A 10705-nucleotide genomic window follows, 5' to 3' on the forward strand; every position below is an offset into this window, starting at 1 on the left:
CTTCCTCAAAGCGGAGATTATCCGAATTGGATCCAATATATGGAAAAATGTCTCTAGGACAAGAGACTTAATTGCCAAAGGTGAAAAATGGAAATTGGGAAAAGGGAATCTTATCCAATTCTGGGAAGACCCTTGGCTGTTGGAGACCCCTTTTAATGAAAATTCTGAGTGGAACACATTTCAGAATCAATGCAAGGAAAGATTCGGAATCAAGGTGGAGGATTACTGGAAAGATGGACAGTGGAAGGACTTATCTCAGGTGGACCAGTCTTTGGGTAGTTTGAATAAAGTCATGAACTCTATGGTGAGGATTGAAGAAGAAGACCATTTAATTTGGAAAATCACAACTAGTGGTACTTTTACAGCTGCCTCTATGTATCATTAATAGTTCTACATCATGGAAAGTCCATGCTGGCCTAAAGCGTGGGTGAAAGACCTCACCCCTAAGATAAACATTTTCTTCTGGATAGCCCTTCAAGATAAAATTCTTACTACTGAGAATATCAGAAAAAGAGGTATTAGCATGCCTAGTTTCCATATTCTCTGTAAGCAAAATGAGGAGACTATAAACCATATGCTCTTTCATTTCCCTTTCTCTGCTGATGTTTGGGGAAGTTGTTTGGATCACTTCAAAGTCAGTTGGGGCTTCCCCAACTCAATTCAGGAGATTTTCAATTCATGGCATCATCCTTCAAAAAACAAAACCACTACCTTATTATGGAAAATTTCTTAAACTCACATGTGTTGGGGCATATGGAAAGAGAGAAATGATAGAGTTTTCAGAGAAAAGACTACTAAGGCTAAAATTGTGTTTGCAAAAATAAGAAGTATAGTGGAAAATGTGAATATCATAGGCAGTATGGATAATCCTCACGATAAGGATGATCAATTTATCTACAAAAAGTGGAGATTAAAGGTTCAAGAGTGCTTTCAAAGCAACCCTAGAGAGGGAGTGATATGGATCAGCCTGCCCAGGGGATGGATGAAAATCAATTTTGATGGGGCCTCAAAGGGTAACCCGGGTGTTGCAGGATGTGGCGTGGTCCTAAGGGATGAATGGGGAATATGCAAAATCATAAAATGTATTCCCATAGGAAATCAGACTAATCATGTTGCCGAAGCCATGGTGGCTTACCATGGGATGATCCTTGCCAAGGAAGCCAAATGCACTAAAGTTTGGTGTGAAGGAGACTCCTTAAACATAATCAATTGTTTAAATATGAAATTCCCGCCTTCTTGGTCAATTAGTAATGCTATTAAAGCAACTAGGAAAATCAGTGAAGAATTTGAAATGTGTGTTTTTACACATGTGTATAGGGAGGCCAACTCCTGCGCTGACTGGGCAGCCAACCTAGCTTGCGAATCGGGAGACATCATTACTAGTTATGGTGAAATGGAGATTGCAAGTGAAATGAAATCCTTGCTCAATCAGGACCAAAGCCAGACAAGGCAATGTGGTACTTTTAGTCATTATTTCTAATGACCTTTCTGCCTTTTTCGATGCAGGGTTTTCTCGAAGATAATGAGCATTTATATAGGTGTCTTATCATTATTATTTGGTACGGATTCTGGGCATTATTACAGAATAACCACAGAAACTAGAGGAGAGGCTATCAAATTGAGAGAAGGAATTGCAAGGAAGGTACCGAAAAAATGGGAGGTAACAAGAAAAGATTTGAACCTACTTCCTGCTCTGACTGGAGAAAGAACAAAGAAGTCTGGGATATCCTTCAGCAGGGAGGTCTGAATTTTTTCATGGAACAGCTAACTGGGAAAGATCCCACAATCACTAGCTATTTCATCAAGAACTGGAAAAAAAGCAAAATTTTTATCGGATCCCAGATGATGAATGTTGACGAAGAGGTCAGCGCCGAGGCCACAGGGACGACGACCGAGGGAATGAAATTTTACAGGGACAGAGGCATATCACATAAAGCAGCAGACAAGTTACCTGTCATAGATGAAGAGAGGAGAAAGATCATTAAAATCGACAACTCCTACCATGCCCCAAAGATAATTTGCAGGCCATGGAGGTTTGTCTTATTCGCTTCTATTGAATACATTACCTTAGATGGTAGATTTACCAAAGCCTACGGGCATCACTTCGTTTTACTCAACCATTTTCATCACGGGGAAAAGGTTAGCCTTCCCTATTACCTTGCATGCTCAATGGATCATACTATAAAGGAGATCCAAAAGGACCCTAAGGGTGATCATGCCCTCCATCAGGGGCTCATGGTCCTGGTTTATAAAATGCTTAAGGGGAAGTGCATTGAAAAGCCTATTAAGGGCAAAAATGCAAGAGATGAGACAACGGAGAGTGAAGCTAGAGGTTTTAAATTTGAATCAAAGACCGAGGGAGAATCGAAAGAAACTAGCAAAAAAGGGAGGAATAGGGCCAAGAAGAGAAGGATTATTGTGGAATCGGGTATGTCGGATTCTGAAACTGACTCCTTTGAGAAAAAATTTGTTAAAAAAAAGAAAGGGAAAGCTACTGGAAAATAGGCTTAGAGAAAGAATACTAAAAAGGGTAACAATTCTAATATCAACCATATTCTAGTTGATTCTGAGGAGGAGGCTGATGAAAACAAGAAGGTTGAGAGTCAAGATAAAGAAGGGGAGGGCAACCCGGTTATGGACAATATTGAGGCCGTGAATACCACAGTCTGCATAAGGAGGATAAAGTGGATAAAGTGGCAGTGATGGCAATGATACTGTTAAGGCCTTCTGTGAGACCATCGCGACCATGGTGAAGGATATCAAAAGTTTGAAAACAAATACACAGGCTATTGATAGAATTACGGTTGGTGATAAGCCCTTGGTTGAACATGTGAAAGAATTGGTTGTTGTTTTGCATAATGTGGAAGTTATTGAATGTATGGTTGGAAAAATCATAGCTACGGAAAAAAAGGTCAATGAGATGGGAGATAGAAAGGAAATGGAAATCAAAATGAATGATTTCGGCAGCAGAATTGACAGGTTGGAACACAACGTCAAGAAGATTGCTGACCAAAATTTCCAAATCCTCAAATCGTCGGTGGACAACATGAACATCCTTATCAACAGGTTCAAGAATAATGTTGAGAAGGATGGTGATAAAGAGCAGCTGGACAAGAAGGGTCATGAAAGGAGGACCAGAGCCAACACAAAGATTAAGGGCGACATCAAAGGTCGTGAGCTGGAGGAACTGAAGACCTCAGCGAACAACATGAAACAAATGGTTGTTCACGCTGAGGAAATTATGAATAGTATTTAGATTTCAGTTGGTGTCCTAGGTTCTATCTTTTTGTTGTCTTCATGCTTTCCTTTCGTTGTCTATTGAGGAAATTATGAATAGTATTTAGATTTCAGTTGGTGTCCTAGATTCTATCTTTTTGTTGTCTTCGTGCTTTCCTTTCGCTATCTGTTCCAGGTTTTTATGTTATGTTATGTTAGTTGATCCCTATCGGTGGGTTCATTTTGTCTTTTTGAAGTGATCAGGCACTTTTTTATAGCAGATCTATTTTCCTGGTTTGTACAAGGTTCGGGTACCTTTCAAATACCTGCTTTTACTTAATCAAAACTAAATACACAAACAAAATCAAAATTGCACTATGTGCATGTACTAATAATGGAAATTAATTAAACATTCAACAATTGATGCTTACCATATTATAGAAATTCTTGAGTTATTTTTTTCAAACTTGTTAACACCACCTACAACAAAAACTAGGATCTACCTACATCAAAACTTAGTTAGATATTAAAATAAGATACATCTTAAGGAGATGGCTTAAGGGGATCTAGAATTAGGACATGGCTTAAGGGGATATATCTAATTACAATAGATATCAAAGTGCAATATGACAATAAATGAATTTTAACATGTATTTAAATATATATATAAAATTATATACACATGCCTCTTTTTACTTAAATTTCATTGTACCATCTAAATCTTAATGGGATGCACCTATATATCAAATAATAATAACTCAAAATATCAAATTATATATTAAATATATGAACTTGATATTAAAACTATATTAAAAATGTCAAAAACTTTGAACATTTGATGCTTACCATATTATTGAAAGTCATTAATTTGTCAGGAACTTTCAAATGCACATCTAGACGTGTAGTACTCGTTAACACCACCTACAACAAAAACTAGGATCTACCTACAACAAAAACTAGTTATATGTAAAAAAATAGGATACATCTTCAGGGGGGGCAATTAGGACAGCTTAAGGGGATGGATCTAATTAGGACATAGCTTAAGGGGATGGACCTAATTGGGCTAGCTTAAGGGGACATGGCTTAAAGGGGCATAAAATTAGAATATATGAAAGTACAATAAACGACAATAAATGAATTTTAACTATGTATTAAAGCAATTTCAATATCATTGAAAAACATGTATTTAAAAATTTATGCATACCTCTATTTATGTATTCCATTGTACCATCTTAAGCTTAAGGGGATGGACCTAATTAGGATGGTTTAAGGAGACATCTCATTAAGATGGGTTAGGGGGACATCTCATTAGGATGGCTTAAGGGGATATCTTATTAGGATGGATTTTAAGGGGGTGATCCTAATTAGGATGGCTTAAGGAGACATCTCATTAAGATGGCTTAAGGGGATATACAATTAAGATGTCTTAAGGGGATCTACAATTAGAATCTATCAAAGTACAAAATGGTAATAAATAAAAATTAACTATGTAAAGCAATATCAACATCATTGAAAAACATGTATTTAAATTTACATATATAAATATATATACATACCTAGAATATTCCATTGTACCTTCTGCATCCTCTTTTTTTTCCAATGCCTCTATAATTATCTCGTGATCTTCCATAGAAACTGTCCACAACTCTTTATTAGCAAGTCTCATGCGATATCTCACTAGTTGTATATTTTTTGCAACAATCAAATGTGAGTAGTATATAATCTTCTTATGTGTTTCATAATATTTGAAAGCAAGCAAACAATTCTTCCTTGTTAGATATTTTGTTAGCCAAGTTCCAACAACCACCATTGAACCAACTAGATAATGATAGCCATCATCATCTTCTTGAAGTTTAATTAACTTGGTTTTAGTCTCAACACATCGATCCAACCAATATTCTATTTCATTTTCATTGTCCTTAGAAGCAACAACAGTATACACATGTTGATGGAGAACCCCAAGGAACAAAGGGCTCTCACACAAACTCACTCTCCAAGACCCTCAATTAAGGTCTCAACTGTTACTACTTATCAAGTTGCCATTAGTTTTATGTCAAAGTTATACTATATACTCTAGTCAGTTACTACTACCAAAATATTCAGTCGGTATGAATAGTCTAGTCGGTTACAGAAGAAAGTAGTCTCAGAACGCAGTATATACTAAGTTGTCTACCGACTATCATTACATGTCTACCGAGCAGCAAAGATGACACACCGAGTTGATATACACCGAGTGAAACGTGTTACCAGATTCATTGAACCTAGACATGCATATGAAAATGTGTTACAAGATCGAGGCACATCTAACCGTTATCACATTGGAAATTGCACTTAAAGATTGTGTATGATTTTGAGGTCATCTAACCAATGAAACATTTTGCATGGTTATTCATTCAATAAATCGTGTTTGTAAGATCGAAGCAATGAAAGGATCATCGTCATAAGAGAACTATTTATACAACATGAATTGAGATCAGACAAAAAACATGTAGCATGACAGAAAGGAAGATACAGAGATATATGAAGCAAGACATGTGAAAGCACTAAGTGTTATGACTGTTACAGAGACACAGAGGTCACTGAGAAAGATTTTAGAGAACAATCAAAGAACAGAGTAAACAGAAGGGTTTACCAAGTTACTATATGGGTTACCGAGGTATGCTACAAGCAAGATAATCTATTATGAGCACATAGAATCTGCTATAACATTCCAGATGTAAAGTTGCAGACATTTGTAATAATCTTTGTAATATTTTGAAGTTGTAAGAGAAACCTTTAATAGGGTAAAAGACTCTAATCAAGTCTATAAATTGTAAAGCCTCTAACCAGGTACAACATTTAGATGAAGTGTTGTAAAATCCTATAGCAAGGTATATCTAACAAATCTTGTTACTCCTAACAGGGTAAGCTATCAGAAATAGCTAAGCATGTATCTCTAACCGAGCACTCTTTATTATTGTAGTAGTGAAGTTGTGGGTGCCATCCCCACCGCAGTTTTTCTCTCTAACCAAGAGTTTCTGCGTAACCAAAATATATGTGTTATGGAGTGAATCATGTATGATTTCTATCTATTTGTTTTAGCTTTATATTATGTTACTGCACTATTTGGTTTATGCATAACAGTAAAGTTATTGTTGAAGAAATGTTTTGAAGTACTGATTCACCCCTCCCCTCTCAGTACATTAGCTTTCCATATTGGGCCTAACAATTGGTATCAGAGCTTGAATCTTGGAAAAGGGTTTAACTACCTAAAGAGAAAGATCTTATCAATGGAAGGCTATAAACAATCTCAGAGGATAGTGTATCTGCAAGAAGAGTTGGATCATGCTAATCAAGTGATTGCAGACATGCAAAGGCAAATGTAAAAATCTTTGAAACTGAGAAGAAGATTATCTGATGATTTGCAGGACTCTCAAGAGTTAGTGGAACAAATTGAGACATCATCTGAGCACAGTATATCTGAAGAAACTGAAGAAATGATTGGAGTATTAAGAGAAAAGAACATAGCACTGGCTGATCAACTGAAAGTAATGAAAAGAGAACATGAACATTTCAGCACACAGATGACTGAAAATCTTGATGCATTGAGGACAGCTGAGGATAAAGTAAGAGATCTAGAAAGAGAGAAACAACAACTTGAAGTCTTAGTATCTGATAAGAATGATGAAATCACAAGGTTGACTGGAATTCAACGAAACCTATCAGATCAACTAGGCTATGCACATCATGAAGCAAATATGAAAGATGATGAGAATCAAGCATTGAAACTTGAAGTATCAAGGTTGACCGATGAACTTGAAACAGAGAAGAAATCCAAAGAAACATTGAAGAAGAGTTATGAAGCATCAAAGATGTTGGATGAGCAACTGAATACAAGACGACCCAACAAAGATGCAGGACTCGGTTACAAAGGAAAAGACTACCAAGAAAGGAATTCATACTACCGAGAGAGGAGAATCATCAAAGCAAGCTAGAAACAAGAATAACATCAAAAGAAAGAAGCCTATTTGCAACTACTATGGAAATCAAGGTCATATTGCCAACATGTGCCAAATCAGAAAAGGTAAGCAACCGAATGTCACTAAGTCCAATGGTTATTGTTACAACTGCAATAAATATGGTCACACATCTAATCAATGTAGGACAAAGTCTGTTAACAATTATCAGAAGGCAAAATTCAAAGGGTTTTGTAAAACCTGCAATAGATATGGACATAGTACCAAGAAGTGTTGGTTTAAGAAAAAGAACTATATGTGGTCTACACACCGAGCAAATGCTAGAGGTTACCGAACTCACATAGATCCTTACCGACAATATTCTGCAGTACCATGGGATTACAATGCAAGGATATGGTGTGCATGTTGTGGAAGATATGGACATATAAGTGCCAACTGTTTTATAAGGTTTGGAATGAACAACTGAAGATCATGGAGAAATCCCAGTATGGCATGTTTTCATTGTCACAAAGTTGGACACTTAGTTGGAGATTGCAGAGATCAACCTAGAAAAGACACTGAGGAAATAAAAGAAAAATTAAAGATGATTTGGAAAAAGAAGGAAATTGTGTCAAGTGAAGAAAGCACCTTACCTACCGAGTTAAGTGCTCCTATTCCAAATTAATCGGTAAAGGTATGAAGGGACTGCATTCTCTCAAGGTTAAAATCTTAACAGTTCCTATTTTATTATGTACTTAATTCAAATCTACATAATTAAGATGTAATAGTAAGATTGAAATTCTATCAAAGTCTTTTGAAGCACTTTACAGGAAACCTGTCAAGTCGGTGAATACAGGAAACTTGTCTAGTCGGTAAATGAAGGAAGTTTGGTTACTCGGTTAAAATGAAAAAAGGAGAGTAAATCGGTTAAAGAGGAACCGAGTGCATTTAATGTTTTTGACCTAACCCGCATGGAGCCCGATAAGGTATTTTGTGTACTTAAAAGCATTTTCGCGGTCATTTTCACTTACCAAGTTTTTGAGAGAGCAGAGCAAGCGAATACAAGGTGATCAAACCTCCTACAAAGCAAATTCAAGGTATTTACATCAATCTCAACGCGTTGTTAAGCTGATTTACCGATCTTGTCTAGTCGCCACTATCTGCTAAGTATAAAGCGTCTGTTGTTTGAAATTATGAAACCCTAAGGATCATTTGTTAGCTTTTATCTGAAATCTACAATGGCACCCAAGATCCAAGATCCCATAGTTGTCAAGAATGTAGAGAAGCCCTCACTAAAATACTCTTTGACTCCCAAAGTTTCTTCTGAACCGGATGACAAAACCGCTTTTTCACTCATCCCGGACAGAGTGTTACTAGTTGAGGATGTGAGATTCTTCACCAAATGTCCTGTTGAAGAACTCGGTCATGTTGAAATCAGAGACACCTATGATGAGTTGTGTACTGATGGTAAATTGAACAGCAAGTATGAGCACATCAAGATCAAGGGATTAACTAAAGCCATAACCTATCCCCGTGTGTTCAAACCCCAATGGGTCAAGTTTTTTCTGAGCAGAGTTCATGATGATTTCATGTGGCTAGAAGAGAAACCATTTAAGATTACCAAGGAAATCATTCATCTGATTACCGGTTACCCCATTTATGATCATGCCCGAGCCCAGAAGATGATATCACAAAAGGAATTGATCAGTTTAACCAGAGTGGAATCTAATTGTAGAGGATTGAAACTGAATAATGTCACAGATGAAGAACTAAAATTTGCCATTAGAGTAATGGGCTACTGTTTCTTCCAATCAGCAAGGGAAAACAGTGTACCTTGTGCAGCAATAGACTTGGCATACAAAATTGTGAAAAAGGGAATGAAAATTGACCTATGTGAAGTGTTGCTGAAGAACCTTTTTGAGAATCTGAACACCATTAGGAAGCCGAAGAAGAACAACTTGGCTAATACTCTAAAGTTTGGATCATTACTGGTATGCATGTTTTTCTACTTTGAAAAATTCTTTCCATCAGTCGGTAAAGTTGTTTGGGAACTACACTGACCAATCATCCATCAGATCAATGACTTCATTAGGAAGTTAGGTGATAATTTCAATGATATTATGGATGATTACTTCAGTAAATTTCAAGAGAAAATGCATAACAAATATAGGATTCCACCCCAGCTAGTAGAGAAATACAAAAAATGATATATGTTTTGAAGTTGACACTGATTACCGTTATGTGAATGGTGTGGAATTGAGGACTCAATCTTTGTCACCGATGGGTTACGAGATTGATTTTGACATCACACAATAGCAAATTGATGCATTTCTTACATTGCCTAGACATGCTACCGAGCTGAGGTATGGTACCTATGAGGAAGTAAAGGAAAAGGTAAAAATGAGCATTGTAGTACCCAAAGCTACAAGAAAGGCAACAAAGATGATTAAGGCATTGTCAGAGAAATTCGAAGAAGACTCTTCCTCTACACCTATCAAAGGCACCATTGCCATTACCGAAGAGGAATCTGAAGCCCAAGAGGCAGCTATAACACTGAGCACTGAATTGCCTAAGGGTAAAGTGTTGAAGAGAAAGAAACTGGATTCATCAAAGGCCTCACCGACTCCACCTCCAGTAAAGTGACCTAACACTAGAGCATCTACAGCTTCACCGAGTAAAAAAACAAAGAGTGTTACTATTCCCAAGGTAACAAAGACCTACAAGAAATCTACTCGGAGACTCATTTTGTCAAAAGAGTCTAGTGATACTGAATGAGAGGATGCAAGCAAATTCTAGATTATCAAAAGAAAGAAGGTAAATATACATAGTGTTGAAAACTTATGTGCTAATCTGAAAGAATATGGTGGATTTGGAGGATTTAGATATGTTAAGTATGAAACCAGGAATAATGATGAGAAGAGACAAATTGAAGAAGCTGTCATCTGCACACTTCTAAAATTCTGGTTAGCTCCATTGGAACTAGCTAAGTCACTTCCAAATGAACTGTATCTGCATATTGATAATAAGTGGAAGTATGCAATGGACTCAGAGAAACGGATCAGAGAAAGAAGTATGGTTCATCTCTTTCCTGATATGTCAATAGCTGAAATAAAGGAACATCTGACAACCTACAACTCAAAGTTTCTTGTCAAACAGAGAGCCTTAAAACTGATGAATGGGCTATATATTGAAGTTGAAAATGTAAAGCAAAGTGGCAGGAAATCTTTAAAATCAAGGATGTCGGTGAGCAAGCTATAGTTGAAATCATTGATGTCATCGAGCAAGATCCTGATGTCACCGAGAAAGGTCCTGATGTTACCGAACAAGACCCTACTGACACCATTCAAATAGATGAAGATGGCATGGATACAGAGGCACCGGAATAGGAAATGATAGAAGGCACTGCTTATGCAAAACTTGTATCTAGTGAATCAGTCTTGGAACAAGTTCATCCTTATCCACCGGTCAAACAACTTGTCTCAACCAAAAATCCTCAAGATATGGATCAAGGCACTGAAGGTCACAAGTCTACAACAAGAGAAGGTACTACTCAA

Source organism: Cryptomeria japonica, chromosome 1 (assembly GCF_030272615.1).
Source record: "Cryptomeria japonica chromosome 1, Sugi_1.0, whole genome shotgun sequence".
Taxonomy (NCBI): domain Eukaryota; kingdom Viridiplantae; phylum Streptophyta; class Pinopsida; order Cupressales; family Cupressaceae; genus Cryptomeria; species Cryptomeria japonica.